We start from the raw sequence: 11,066 nt of genomic DNA, 5'->3' as shown, positions 1-11,066 counted from the left end.
GCTCTGTAATGGTGTGGGGCATGTATAGTTGGAATGATATGGGACCCCTGACACTTCTAGATACGACCCTGACAGATGTCACGTATGTAAACATCTGGTTTGTTCTCCTCATCCATTCATGTCTATTGTGCATTCCGACGGACTTGGGTAGTTCCAGCAGGACAAAATAACGCGCCACACGTCCAGACTGCTACAGAATGGCTCCAGGAACACTCTTCTGAGTTTAAACACTTCCACTGGCCACCAAACTCCCCATTATTGCGCATATCTGATACGCCTTACAACGTGCCGTTCAGAGGAGATCTCCACCCCATCTTACGTATTAATGGACAGCTCTACAGGATTCATGGTGTCAGTTCCCTCCAACGTTACTTCAGACATTAGTCGACTCCTTGCCATGTCGTGTTGCGGCACTTCTGCGTGCTCGCGGCGTCTATCACATTCTTTCTCTCTTCAGTGTGTGTTCAACTAAGGCGATGATTTTCGAAATCTTCCCTATTCGGGTTTCGTGTCTTGGCTTGTTATTGTGTGAGTGTAAAGGTCTACTCAAGACCGTGTGTTTCCGAAGTGAGTACTACTAGTAAGGTTGGAAGGTAACCGCCCAAGAATAGCCCATATTAAGGGGTTTAGCTGTCATACGACAGTGAAACGTGGTAAATGACAACCGTGCCGTAGATCGGAAACCAAGTTAAGTTTTTGTCATAAGACGTATTTTGTTTTGCCAGTTGAGTGGTTGAGGAAGTATTTTGTTTTCCCAATTCAGTGTTTCCCGTAAAGAGATAATCGCTGACCGAATTACAGTGATCCACTGGTAATAATCATTTAGCATAAACTGATCAAACTTGAAAATACATCAAATGGCAGCCTCCATACCGCTAGGACTCTAGAAAATGATGAGACGCCAGTGTGAGAATCAGAGTCCCAGAAAATGTCATAAGATATGTGTCTGTCACGTAGCTCGATCTAAATCCCAAGCAACATGGTTTTCTCCATCGCAAACTCAACTGTAAACAAGATACTACCACAGACAATATCAAAAGAGTTCAGTACAAAATCTTTTAAAATAATCCTACGACTAATTTCAACATTTAATTTTGTTAAATCCCTCGACCCTGTAATCGCTAGGTTTGTCTGAGACTTCGTGACATGACAGTTACATATCACTACACCTTTTTCTGCCACTATTTCGTGATTATTTTATTGAGAGTACTGGGCATGTTTCCTTGGGAGGGGAGATTCGCGCGTTTTTGTTCCTTCCATTGTGCTCCCTAGTTCCCATTTGTCAGCACAAGGTGGTCAGTCAGTCTAATTTGGGAGGGGGGGGGGGGGGGGAAGGGGCGGGACTGAGTGTCCCAAGGGAGTTGACCAGTTTCGCAGAAGTCTTCTACAGCCAGCGCCTGCCCTTGATGAGGACAGAGACCGCCTAGCCCTCACTGCCGACCTAGAGAAAAATTGGGCGCGGCGTTTTGCCTTTTCTGTGCGGATGTCAAAGGACGAGTCGCTGTGCTACCCGTCGTTTGTTTTCGCGCCAAATATTTGGTGTATCCAGTCGAAAGAGTCGCTGCCACCTCCCCCTGATCCTCCCAACGTGCTTTGTATGAAGAACTTGACCAACTGGCGGTACACTGCCCCAGGCCGGTACCAACTCCCGTTCGTTAATGCGCAATTTCTTATGCGAAGAATGGAATGTTCCTACTGTGTTTCCAAGTTTTTTTAGGTATAAGTGATATCCTGGTTTGGCACATTGGAAATAGCACTGAGTCGCCCTTCCACGTGTAGCTGTGTTTTTGAAAATTGGAAGCAAAGGGCGGAGAAGAAATTTCTGGGCTATTCTCCTCCCGGTAGCCATGTGGTCCTGATTGCCATACCCTAGCTGATTTTAAGGGGAAATGTAAGCGTCGCAGTTGCGGTAATGCAGTCCATATTCGGAGCAGCTCACAACTTACTTCTTATGCCACGCAAATTGTGTTGCCTATTTCATTAGAAATCTCATTTGTCTCTTTGACTCTGAATTTTCAAGTTGCCCAGATAAAGATATCTTGCTTACCCGGACACTGATAGTGTCATTTTGTGCAATTGTTATTCAGATTGCTCTAAGTGCATCATAAAAAGCAAATAAAAATCTTTTACACGCAGACTTGACTTGGACTGCAAGATCCCAGAACGTAGTTTTGCTCAACAGAACGATGTAACGGAGCTGTTTCTCAGAGGGAGGGAAATGTTTTATTCCTATTCTGCATATTAGACCCACATAAAAACAATCCAATTTTGTAGAGAACAATTTTATGTACATACATAATTAGTTATTTTGGAAAATTGTGGAGCCACAGGAATCCAAATAATTGTTCACTCTCTTTTATTTTGCAGTGTAAACAAGTGTCAGATGCCATGTTTGAGTGATGCAACATTCGCTCACATATACTACCCATCAGGTCGTATTTACTAAATAAGTACTGCATCTGGCCCATTGAGACACAACTAGATTTCATTCTTGAGACTAATTAATTTTTGAGTCGTTCTGCATACAGATATGATAAATAGCTTTTAAATACTAAGGACAAATTAACATACTTTTTCTAGTGTAATGGAAATTAAATACCATTTTAGAACATATTAGTTGACAGGCTCTCATTAACCATCAAGTTCACAACATGTCCCCATGAAATTTGTTACAGACAACTCTACCTTGTGTCGCATTGCAACATTATTGAGGGAAAGCAGTTCGAAGTTGAATTTCATTTGTATTTTGAGCAAAGTATCTGACCATCATGTATTTTTTTTTAAACGAGAATATTGTGATATTCATACAGCATAAATTTGAGACATATTACACCCAGATTTTGTGTAATATAACACAAATATCTGAATAATGGGGTAGATCAAAATTATGTTCCTAGCAAACCCAGTCGAAAAGATAACTTTAAGAATATTTGATATACAGAGTGAGTCTATTGCCATCTACAATAACTCGGAATGCATGATAGTAGCTGAAAAGATGTGGGACAGATGCTGCATGGGACAACGGGGGCCACAATATGACGTTGGTTTTTTGTTGCTAGGTGGGGTCACGACAGAGGTATGAAGGTCAACTTTGTTTTTTTAAATGGGATGCTATAGTTTGGTATTTATTTTCTGATAGCGGCTGTAGAGACGAATCCAATGATATGTAACAGTAAGGTCTTTGAAGGTCAACCAAGGTCAAAAAGGTGAATGTCCATTTACAGAAGGTGTTCGAAGTAATGACCATTGGTATCAATGCAAGGCTGCAATCTTCTTATCATGGATTGAGTGGTATTCCTTATGACATCGGAACTTATCGAAGAACATACTCTGACAATTCTCTCTCGTATATCCTGCAAATAGTAAATATTCGCCAAATTCGGCGTATCCATCTAACCTGTACGGACATGTAAACACCATACGACGGGTTCGCAATCCAACACTAATAGGAACGGCAATACCAATATCGCTGAATCAAGCGTGTGTGAATAATGTATTCCCTCGAAGAACAGATCGATGTGCTTATCATTTGCGGAGAATGCCAACGAATGTTAGTGAGAACTAGAGACTTATACGCTGAAAGATGTCCTCAACGTATTCACCCGACACGTCGTACATTTAAATATGTGTATGAAAAATTGAGAACAACTGTATCTTCAACGCATCGGAAACATAGCCGGTAAAGAAAAGTTACTAACGAGGAAACGGAAATCGGTACTCTTGCCACTGCGGTGTTAGTTCGCGTCAAATCGCAAGGGAATCTGGCATGAGCCAGAGTAGTGTTGTTCGTCTTCTGCATCGCCGTAAATATCATCCTTACCATATCAGTCTCCACCAAGAATTAACTGGTACGGATTGTATGCGTCACATTGAATTCTGCCGATGGGCTCAACTTCAGATTCACAGGGATGACACATTTATTAATTTCATTGATTTGATTTTATTTTCTGACGAGGCTACATTCACGAACCATTTGAAATGTTAATTTGCATAACATGCATTATTGTGGAACTGAAAATCCATGTTGGCTGCGGCAAGTTGCACACCAAAAACCGTGATCGGTGAATGTATGGTATGGGATTCTGGAGGAACAGAAATATAGGACCCTATTTCATAGAGGCAAAAATCACAGAAAAAGTTACCCAAAAGATAAGCCTTATAATGGAGGATTTCACGAAAAGTGTAAAGATCATGATAAAGGAAGAAATTGCGAGTTCAAGACAAAAGATGCCAAAACCGCAGCAAATACCCAACACCGCAAAGAGAGAAACCGAAAATGCATTTCACACAAAAGAAGACGAAACACCTACAACACGAGAATACCAAGCAACGGAAACGAATGGAAATGAAGAACACTGGACTGAAATTACCCATAGAAGAAAAAGAAGACCAACTAAACAACAGGAGACGCTGACTGGCGCTGGACCACGAGACGCAAGTCTACAAGCTGCAGAAAAGACGGCCTGGCTCTATATAGGACGGCTTACACCTGAGACAACACCGGACTCAATAAAACAATTTCTCAATAAGAAAAGAATAAAAGAAAACGTGAAATGTGAAGAACTGGCAACAACAATAATACGAAGTCTTTTAAAGTAGGCATCCCCTTTCACAACTTAGAGCTGGCGAATAAACCTGAATTCTGGCCAGCAGAAATCACCGTCAGACACTTTCGTTTTTCCCGTTTTTTTTTTCGAGAAAACGGAGGGATGCCTCTTCCATAAGACACAAGAATACAGCCCAAAAGAATGCAAAGAAGAAGGAGCAGTAGGAACCTTCAAGATCCTCCTGTGGAATATAGAAGGTCTAAAAAGTTCAACCAACACAGCTCCAACAGACTTTCTGCAGGGATATGACATAGCAGTCTCAACAGAAACATTCTTAACCGAAGACTGGTATCACCCAGAATTTTACTATACTCATCTCCGTGCAAAACAAGGCGACAGAGAAAGACCCAGTGGAGGAATAACTGTACTCATAAAACCGGAATTAACGCCAATGATTGCAACTATCAAACAAGAACATACACTCCTGACAGAAACGAAACACATTACAATAATATCAGCATACTTCCAACCGAGCAAAACATGTATTGATATAATAGATGAAATAGGCCAGCTGATCACTCAGAGTAAACATAATAAATATTGCTGGAGACTTAAATCGCAGAATGGATGTACAAAATTACAAAGCAAAAGTAACAGTGGAAAAGTTGCAGGAAGAAGGCTTTATCCTGTTAAACAATCCCAACATACCTACATATATTTCCCACAACGGCAAAAGTACAATAGACATTGCGTTCATAAGGGGACCAATCAGGGGTAATGTATCACTTCTCTGGACTGCAGACCACACACCACTTCGGAAACATATCCCTCTGGAAATAAATATCCAAGGAGCATGGCGAAAAACGCATGAAAAGGAGGAAGAATCACTCTCGAGAACAATAGACGTCGGGAAAGTGGAAGCAGAATCCGATCATATAAAACAAATCGAAATGTTAATAGACAATTCGCGACTAGAGGAAGCAACAGAAGCGATAGGAGAATTCATAAGACAAGCCGCCAACCCCAGATACAAAAGAAGAGCGAAAAAATGGTTCAACACAGAGTGTTACAGTCTAAGAAAAGATGTACTAGGAAGCCTACATCAACTAATACTCGGGAATTACGCCAAAAAACGAAGCATCTATAAGAAAACTCTAAAGGAAAAGAAGAGATCATTCTGGGCAAAAGAAGGAAAGAAACTAGTGGAAGAAGCCTCAAAAGACCCATATATTGTGCTACGCCCCAGAAAACGAGCGGAAACACATTACATAGACATGAAAATGTGGGAGACGCACTTCGACAACGTACTGAATAAGGAAGGACTAAGAGGGAGACCGGAGGGCAGAGAGGATACAATGCTGCAAACAACTGTGGATTGGATCCCATTGACCACGGAAGAGATCAAAGATGCCATTAACAGTTGCATGGGGGCTTAATTATATATAATGCAAGTATTTTTAATTTTAGTAGCTGTCTGTCCGGTTACGCAGTCTCGTAACCGGTTGGCCCTGACTAGTATTAGTACGCAATCTGACTGCATAGAATAACAACAAGGAATGAAAGGAAATTTCCGTTAACACAATTAATTAATTAATTAAGTCCCCAGCAACTATAAAAGCTACGAAACAACAAAGCACAAGTGTAACTGTTCTGTGTGTGGAAGTGTGATTCAACGTACACATCTGGCACGGTTCTTCCTCAATAAAACAAGATATTTTAAATACCATTCACACTGAATTAATTAAATAAAACTGAAATACTATAATTGCACATAGAAACCCGAATTACAGTCTAATACATGAACACAAGCCAGATGCTTTGTTGACTGTACCTGTGACCAAGATGCATTGTTAGTTAGGAAATTTAAAAAAAAATAAAAAAATGTTTTTTACCTTCATATATATTGACTAAAAATGTACTCTGATCATTACAACATCTCAATTCGAACAACATCTGCTGTCTAACCCATCAAAACAACTGCACACGACATGGCCTCAAATAGTACAGCTATCAACATCCTCTCAGCAAAGCACTAACCACCACAACTTCTGAACAAGCACTCCAGTGGAGGCGGCGGAATAAAACTCTTTGGCGCGATCTCTGGCGCTGTGACTCAGTGTAGCCACCTTTCACAATACCAAGAGTAAAAAAGCTGCAGGCCCTGACAGACTTTATAGCGAATATCTGAAAGACACTGCCCAAATACTAACGCCAATGTGGACAAAACTCTACAATAAGTGTATAGAAACAGCCTCCATTCCGGAACAGTGGAGACAGTCAACAGTAAAAGTGCTTTATAAAGGAACAGGAGACCCCCAAGGACCCTAGCAAATACAGAGGCTTAGCCCTTGAAAACTTACCTTTCAAAGTGTTCACAAAAATAATAGCATAAAGAATAAAGCAAATAATCGACAAACACCTCCCCGAAAGCCAAATGGGATTCAGAAAGGGAAGATCAACTCTGACAGCAATAGGACTCCTGCTAAAGAGCGTATGGGAAGCCCTTGAAGACAGATAAAAGTTCTATGTAGTATTCATAGATTTTACAAAAGCCTTTGACTTTATAAACAGAAAATTAATGACCAAAAAACTAGAGGAAACCCTGGGAAAAAACAACATCTGGACACGAATTATAAGCGCAATACTGCAATGGAACGAAGTAAGAATATCAGACAATCTCTCCCTATCGGGCCGCTACTCCAATCAAACGGAGTACTACAGGGAGACCCACTGAGTCCTCTGTTATTTATCCTTGCAGCGGAAGAAATTGTAAGAATACCCCAAAGGGAGGGTGCAGTCTCATATGCATATGCAGACGATATTGTAACAGGTGCAAAGAATATTGCAAAGTTACAAGAAGCGATAAACGATATGGAAGATTTGTGTGTCGAACACGGCTTCGAAATAAATGTGGCGAAAACAGAAATGATGGTACTCAGAAATGGAGGAAGAACACCTGCATCAGCTGAGATCTTCATACGAGAGAGAAAACTGAAGATTGTACCGGACTACAAGTACCTAGGGGTCACAACACAAACAACTGCAAAATGTTTCACAAAACATGTAACAGAGAAAGCAATGCAAGCAATAATGGCAATACATGAAATACAATACATCAGATCCCTTAGCCTAAAGACAGCAATGGCACTATTCAGAGCCAAAATCTTCCCAATACTGACGTACGGCATAGAAATTATTGGACCACATCTTACAGTGAACAACCTAACAACAGTAGAAAGAGTGAAGGCGACCTATATAAAGAATGCAATAGGAGTGTCCAAAATAACACGATCGAGACTTGTATACCTGCTGGCGAGGGAACCCTTCCTCATTGAAGACTTTCGGACAATCCTGATGCTACCCAATAGCAGCGCCTTGGAAAGTCTACTTAAAACATTGAAGGAAAAACGGAAAGACGTACCTCCAGAATTTTACAGCACAGGTGCCATGATTGACCGAACATGGACAAAGTAAAACTTAGAAATGAGACACGTGTTCACCAGATTGGCAGTCCATGGTTTCCACCACCTTATTTTCAACAACACGTCACATCATGAACCAAACTAAATTTGTGAGTGTAAACTGTGTCACCAAATTTGCAAACGCTACCATATAGAGCTCTGTACCAAAAGGACACGAACAATATGCAAATCACAATATGTGAAATTTCTAATTTATCTTATTATTATCACTGTACATTGAATTTGTATGGCTATTTGGCTGCAATAAACTTATTATTATATTTCATCGAAGGAAATTTTAATGGTAGGAAGTACAGCATGTTCGTACCAGAAACATTAAGTCTGTTATTGGAAGAAATACCTTTAGGAACAAGGAGCAGAATGTGGTATCAACACGACGGGTGTAAGGCATATTTTTCGCTGATGGCTAGAAATGAGTAGCAGGGACGATTCCCAAATCGTTGGATTCGACGAGGAGATGTGTCGTGGCCAGCTCGTTCGCCAGACTTGACGCCTCTGGATTTTTCCTTGTGGTGATTCGTAAATTGTTTATAAACACGTTGCAACTGAACCTGAAGATATGCAAGAGAGAATTGTCAGAGCATGTGCTTCAATAAGTGTCGATGTGATAAGGAATACCACTCAACCCATGATAAGAAGATTGCAGCACTACATTGATACCAATGGCCATCACTTCGAACACCTTCTGTAAATGGACGTTCATGCCACCTTTTTGACCTTCTTTGGCCCCTACAACGACCTTACTGTTAAACATCATTGGATTCGTCTCGATAGCCGCTATCAGAAAATAAGTACCAAACTATAACATCCCATTTATATATAAAAAAAAGTTGACTTTCATATCTCTGACGCGACCCCACCTAGAAACAAAAAACCAACTTCACATTATGGCCCCCGATGTCCCATGTAACTTTTGTCCCACCAACGTTTCAGCTACAATCATACTTCCGGAGTTATTCTAGGTGGCAATAGTTAATGACTCACCCTGCATATCATGTTGAATGGAGACTCCTGGGGTTAATGTTTTGATATTAATAAAACATTTTAACTGTCAATATGACACCTCAAGTTCATACTTTTGAACTATGTACAAGCCTGAGGGATGGTATTAATTCACCTTTGTGCCACTGTTTCGTGGTTATTTTATTGAGAGTAGTGGATACATTGTAAGGAAAGATTTGCGTTTTTTCTCAGTGTTGCCCCTTGTTGCTGTTTGTCGGCAGAAGGAAGTCAGTGAGTCTTACTTGATGGGGATCAGCATCTCCAGGAAGTTGAACAGTTTCATGAATGTGTTGCCACGGTCAGCTGAGTGCTTTTGTCGGTTAGAACTGGTGCCTGTCCTTACTGAGGGCAGAGACCACCATGCCTCAACTGCTCTCCCCAGAGAAAAACTGAGCACTGCATTTTTTGCCTTTTCCAAGTGGACGTCAAAAGATGGGACGCCATGGCACCACCTGAGCAGCATGAGAAAGTTGAAACGTCCCCTTTGAACAATTATACATGACTGTGCTTAAACTGACACACAATATTTTTAGCGCAACGCAATCTGACTTTCAAAAATCCCTACAAAAGAATGGCCCTGACTAACATTAACCTATACGTTTCACAAATCACTTACCTCACAAAAATCTTGGTTACTCGAGCTACTGCAATAAAGCGAGCGCCACTACTGCCAGCTAAATAAAAGATTCAAACTACTGGAGGCACTAACTACTGATAGGCATAGTTAGCAAATGAAAGATTTTAATAGAGAACAAACAATGTATTTACCTTGATATCATCATATATATATATATATATATATATATATATATATATATATATATATATATATATATATATATATATATATATATATATAGCAGTTCATAACAAATTTCAAAACTCCACCATCTCTCTCCCCACGTCCACCACTGCTGGCGGCTCACCTCCAACCGCGCAACGCTACGCGCTGTTCCCAGCCAGCTGCCTAACACTACAATGGCGAGTATTACAACAATGCAAAGCAGCTACAGACTGCACACAGCACAGCCAGTGATTTTCATACAGAGGTGGCGTTACCAAAAAAAACTAAACAGCCTACTTACATAGCCCCCATGCTCCCCACAAAATATTTTACAAATTGGTTTGGGCAGTGGCCAATACAGATTTGAAAAAATTTTTCATAATTACAATAACAAAGAAATCAAATGCACACACTTATTGATACAATGTTGGTCAAAATCTAAAATTTTCTCACAGTCCATAAAGATAGTCCTGATCATTCATCATAATAGTAATTACAGTTTTTTTTTCACAGAGTCTCATTAGTAAAAGAAATTGCACACAGAAGTAGTGGATTTCCATGCAGTCTTGAAGAAGTAGTGTTGACCTTCCAACGGAAAGACAGTGCTGACTCTTGACATGCTGACAGGTAATGGGCCACAACAGAGCAAACCCACAGCGGAGTCAATCGTAGTTTTGAAGAATATCGTTTGGTAGGTCATCACAGAGCAGACCCACTGCAGTCCTGGTAGAGATTACGGTATTGGTGGGCCACCAGAGGCGCAGATCCACTGCAGTCCTTGCAGAAATAATGGTACTGGTGAGTCATCAAAGATGCAGACCCACTGTAGTCCTTGTAGAGATGGCCAGCAGCCATCTGTTGCAAATGTGCAGGTGCACAATCACCATCGAAGAGTCTTGCGGACAATATAGCAAGTCCATGAACCACCACTTGTGCACTCACAAAGTTCTTTTTTGTCCTTAGAACCAGCAATGCTGTTATCCAGTCCCTTGCTGAATTATTAACACACATGCAAACACTAACAGTCCCTACTTCTCACATATTGTCCATATACTATGACCAACAGAAACGTGTGCAGTGAAATGGAACTTACAAGTTACTTAATTTGATGACCTGGTGTCAATTACAATTTTATAACATAAGAATACAATTACAAAGGTACAAAATACATCATTAAAGAACATAACAATACAGATAACATTTGTAGTACAGGTTTTACAATAGAATAGAAATAAACATATACATCAATGA

Source organism: Schistocerca nitens, chromosome 2 (assembly GCF_023898315.1).
Source record: "Schistocerca nitens isolate TAMUIC-IGC-003100 chromosome 2, iqSchNite1.1, whole genome shotgun sequence".
Lineage (NCBI taxonomy): Eukaryota > Metazoa > Arthropoda > Insecta > Orthoptera > Acrididae > Schistocerca > Schistocerca nitens.
The sequence above is the reverse complement of the archived record's forward strand: the minus strand, read 5'-3'. Positions refer to the sequence as shown.